The 5,514-nt window shown below is 35.2% G+C and overlaps 1 non-coding gene across 1 annotated transcript; it reads right to left on the minus strand.

Moving 5' to 3' along the window:
• Positions 1–3,161: 3,161 nt before the first annotated feature.
• On the minus strand, positions 3,162–3,268 carry LOC139887097 (small nucleolar RNA R71). Its single transcript, XR_011772943.1, has one exon. It is a non-coding gene; the product is annotated as a small nucleolar RNA R71 (small nucleolar RNA).
• Positions 3,269–5,514: the final 2,246 nt, after the last annotated feature.

Raw genomic sequence — 5,514 nt, forward strand, 5'->3', positions numbered from 1 at the left:
GTCGAAGACAGGACCTTATGCCAGACCAAAAAACTATAGGGTAAGCTTTACTATTGCTCCTACCAAGGAAAGTAATTGCATTCGACACGTTATAGACCATAAACAAAAGCATGTCACGGGACATTGCCTTAACAGTTACTTGTTCAACGCTTTCCTTTACAATCGGACGGTAGTTTACCGAAAGGTAATATACGAAGCAAGTATACTGGACGTGTTGCTTTCCGAATACAAGGTTAGCAAGTGGGTGACACAAAACCATAAGTTTTGAGCTAAAATTTTCAAATCTGAAACCCACAAAACCCACAAAAAGATTTTGCAAACACCGGTGAAGGGTTATTCCGAAAAACTTATCTAGGGTAAAAGCTAGATTGTATTTTCAAAAGATCAAATGTTTTCATAAAGATCCAATTTCCTTAAGGATCTAAATTTTCATAGTCATGTGGGACTGTAAACCACAACGTTACTATCATTGTTTATACCGCCGTATAGAAATCACTGATGTACAAAGTGTGAAGAATAAAGAAGTGATTCTAGTATTTTTATTTCAAGACTATATTGCTTGAGGAAAAGCAACGCTCAAGTGGGGGAATATTTGATAATGCTAAAAATGAACGTATATTTCATAGCATTATCCCTCAAGAACGACAAGCTTTTGGTTGCAATTGTTCTATTTACAAGTGATATTCGTTTAAATAAAAAAAAGGAGAAGACAAAAGACAGATTCGACGATTTAAAGACGTGCGTCATAAAAAGCTAAAAAGTACAAAGTACAATCAAAGTGGTTCAAATTATTGATGAGAAACGTCTCAAAATTACAAGAGTACGAGCCGCAAAACGCAAAATACAAGATATTAAATTGTACGCAAGGACGTTCAAAAATCCGGAACAGGGACCAGAGTCAACTCTCAACGCGCGACACAACGGAGCTAAAATTACAAGTTAACTATGCACATAAATATAATATAATATATAAATAATTCTTAAAAATTATATATATATTATATATATTTATAAAACTGTCGGCAAGAAGCAAACAACAAATGTGAGATGTCCCAGCTGGCCATGCGATCGCATGGCCAGGAAGAAGGAATTCCATGTGATCACATGGCCCCAAAATTGAGGGTCAGGTCCTATAAATTTCGCAGTTTTGGTCGAATAAAAACACATCTTTTTCTTTCTCCATCTCTCACGTATACATATATATATTATAATTTTAATTTTAATTTTAATAATAATAAGGGTATGTTAGCGAATGTTGTAAGGGTGTGAGTCGAAATTCTGTCCGTGTAACGCTACGCTATTATTAATCATTGTAAGTTATGCTCAACCTTTTTAAATTAATGTCTCGTAGCTAAGTTATTATTATGCTTATTTAAGCCGAAGTAATCGTGATGTTAGGCTAAAATATTAAAGACGGGGTAATTGAGCTTTGTACCATAATTGGGGTTTGGACAAAAGAACGACACTTGTGGAAATTAGACTATGGGCTATTAATGGGCTTTATATTTGTTTAATTAAATGATAGTTTGTTAATTTAATATAAAGATTTACAATTGGACGTACCTATAAATAACCACATACACTCGATCGGACACGATGGGCGGGATATTTATAAGTACTAATAATCGTTCATTTAACCGGACACGGGAATGGATTAATAGTCAATGGACTTATTAAAACAGGGGTGACTTATATACAAGGACACTTAGTGTAATTATAGTTTAAGTCCCCAATTAGTTGGAATATTTGACTTCGGATATAAGGATAATTTGACGAGGACACTCGCACTTTATATTTATGACTGATGGACTGTTATGGACAAAAATCAGACGGACATATTGAATAATCCAGGACAAAGGACAATTAATCCATGGTAATAAACTAAAATCAACACGTCAAACATCATGATTACGGAAGTTTAAATAAGCATAATTCTTTTATTTCATATTTAATTGCACTTTTAATTATCGTACTTTTATTTACTATCATTGTATTTAATTGCACTTTTAATTATCGTACTTTTTAATTATCGCAATTTTATTTATTGTCATTTTATTTATCATTTTAATTTATCGCATTTCTTTATCGTCATTTACTTTATGCTTTAAAATTAAGTTATATTTATTTTTAATATTTTACATTTGGTTTTAACTGCGACTAAAGTTTTAAAAATCGACAAACCGGTCATTAAACGGTAAAATCCCCCTTTTATAATAATAATACTACTTATATATATATTTATATTTATACAAATATAGTTTTAAAAATATAGCGTTAAACTTGGCAAAATCCCTGTGGAACGAACCGGACTTACTAAAAACTACACTACTGTACAATTAGGTACACTGCCTATAAGTGTTGTAGAAAGGTTTAGGTATATCCACTCTATAAATAAATAAATAACTTGTGTAAAATTGTATCGTATTTAATAGTATTTTGTAGTAAAAATATAACTATTTTGTACCCCTTCGCTTTAACATCAGTGGGCTACGTATAATTATAATATATAATAATATATATAATTAATTATATATTATATTATATTCTTGTGCATAGTTGACTTGTAATTTTTGATCCGTTGCGTCGCGCGCTGAAAGTTGTTTCATGTCTCGGTTCCGGATTTTCGAACGCCTTTTCGTACGATTTAATATCTTGTACTTTGTGTTTCACGGCTTGTACTCTTGTAATTTTTAGACGTTTCTCATCAATAATTTGAACCACTTGGATTGTACTTTGTACTTTTTAGCTTTTTGGTCATTTGCGTCTTTAATTCGTCGAATCTGTCTTTTTTCTTCACCCATTAATATTTAAACGAATATCACTTATAAATAGAACAATTGCAACTAAAAGCTTGTCTTTCTTGAGGGATAATGCTATGAAATATATGTTCGTTTTTAGCATTATCAATTAACAACAGATGTCAATTTGGTGGTGGTCCGAATGAAGATGTAAACGAGCATATTCGTCTTTTTCAAGAGATATGTCTTCTATTCAAGCTTCAACCGGACACTGATCAAGCCATATTTTTAAGACTTTTCCCATGGACACTCCATGGGGAAGCACGAAGTTGGTTAGATTCATTGCCCGAGGCTACGATAGAAACTTGGGATGGTATGTTGGAAAAATTTCTTAAGAAATATTTTCCAGCTTCTAAGTTCGCGAGACTCCAACAAGAAATTACCCAATTTTGTCAAAAGCCGATGGAAACCTTGTATGAAGCATGGAATCGATTTTTCAAAATGCTAAGAGGTTGTCCAAACCATGGTTTGGATACCTTCCAAAAAGTTCAAATCTTTTACAAAGGTTGTGATGTTGCAACCAGAATTTCCATTGATCAAGCGGCCAGAGGTTCACTCATGGACAAAACTGAGCAAGATGCTTATGAGATAATCGAAAAGTAAGCCGAATATTCTCATGAATGGCATCAAGAAAGACCCATAACCCATCATGCTCAAGTCTCAAGTGCCAGTGCTTATGATGACATTAGTTCTCTTAGTGTGAAGATAGATGGTGTTGCTCGAAACATGGAAAAGATCACCAAGGAAATCCATGGAATGAAGGTGGGGTGTGAATACTGTGGTGGTTTACATTTAGGAAAAGATTGTGATGCAGGTTTGATAATGACTCAGAAAGAAGAAGTGGCTTTCATAAGCCAAAGGAATAACAACCAATTTCAAGGAAGAGCCCAATTTAACCGAAACTTCAATAACCCTTACAACCCTCAAGGTCAAAATTCCAATTTCCAACAAGGGTCAAGTAGTGGGTTCCAACAACAAACTCCGGGTTTTTATCAAAAACCCCAACATGAAGAGAAAAAGTCAAATATGGAGAGTTTGTTGGAGAAGTTAATTGCATTGCAAACTCAACTTATTACCAATATAAGCCAAACGAATGAGAAGAATGAGCAACAATTTAGAAACCAACAATCTTCCATTCAAGTATTGGAACAACAGATGAGTAATCTTGCTAAATTATTAAGCGAAAGAAAACTGGGGGAACTGCCAAGCAACACGCAATATAATCCCCGAAACGAGCAAGCAAAAGCTATCACCACCCAAAGTGGGGTAACCTATGATCCACTAAGAATGCCAGAAGTCTCTGACTTTCGTGTTCCATTAATGAAAGAGAATGAACCAGGTAGTGTAAATGAACCGGAGAAGGAGAAGGAGCCAGAAAATGTGGTTGAAAGTGTTGACAATGAGCACACAGATGGTCAAGAAGACACGGTGCGAGTCAAACCGGTTGTTAAAGCGTATCAACCACCACTCCCATTCCCAAGAAAACAAAGATTGGAGAAGCTCGAGGAAGAAAAATCAAGATTCATGGAGCTCATCAAGAAAGTTAACGTAAATTTACCTTTTATTGATGTTATTGCAGGAATGCCTAAACATGCTCGATTCTTGAAGGACATTCTCACCAACCGAAAGAAGATGGAAAACGTTTCATCGGTCACTTTAAATGCTAGATGTTCAGTGCTGGTGTCCAACACACTTCTCGAAAAGCTTCAAGATCCGGGTTGTTTCACTATTCCATGTCTAATGGGTGACCTTGATTGTATGAGGACATTAGCCGATTAGGGGGCTAGTATCAATTTGATGCCCTATTCGATTTACCTTAAATTAGCCCCTGGGGAACTCAAAACCACACGGATGGCTATTCAACTAGCTGATCACTCTATAAAATTCCCTCGAGGAATAATAGAGAATATGTTAGTTAAGATCGGGAATCTAATTTTTCCGGCAGACTTTGTGGTTTTAGACATGGAAGTTGATGACAGAATACCAATTATTTTGGGCGACCATTTTTAAATACTGCTAGATGTGTCATTGATGTTTATGATCAGCAGTTGACCCTTAGAATTGGTGAAGCTAGTGCGACTTTTGCAATTGACAAGTCATTAAAATATTCTGAATCTTCAGATAATACTTGTTATTTTATGCAAAGCATAGATTCGCATTATGAGTTCTTGCAGGAATTTCCCGAATCGGATGAAATAGGTACATACGATTTGGCGAGTGGAGATGAAGAATTTCCTGAAGAAGAAATGGATGTGATGGCGACATTGATGGCAAATGGGTATGAACCAACTGAGGAGGAGTTAGAACAACTGAACAAGGATAGCGAGTATCAGAGTAAACCCTCAATTGAGGAACCTCCAATTTAGGAGCTTAAGCCGCTCCCTGATCATCTTGAGTACGCTTTCCTTCAGGAAGATTCGAAGCTTCCGGTAATTATTTCCTCACTTCTTTCTAAACATGAAAAAAAAACGTCTTGTTTCCTTGTTACATGCCCACAAATAAGCTATTGCATGAAAAATCCATGATATAAAAGGAATTAGTCCTTCTTATTTCACTCACAAGATCTTAATAGAAGAAAATTCCAAACCAGTGGTGCAACGTCAATGGAGACTAAATCCTCATATGCAAGATGTTGTCAAGAATGAAATCATTAAATTGCTAGATGCAGGTCTAATCTACCCAATCTCAGACAGTCCGTGGATAAGCCCGGTCCATT

The sequence above is a fragment of the Rutidosis leptorrhynchoides genome, chromosome 1 (assembly GCF_046630445.1).
Source record: "Rutidosis leptorrhynchoides isolate AG116_Rl617_1_P2 chromosome 1, CSIRO_AGI_Rlap_v1, whole genome shotgun sequence".
Classification (NCBI taxonomy): Eukaryota; Viridiplantae; Streptophyta; class Magnoliopsida; order Asterales; family Asteraceae; genus Rutidosis; species Rutidosis leptorrhynchoides.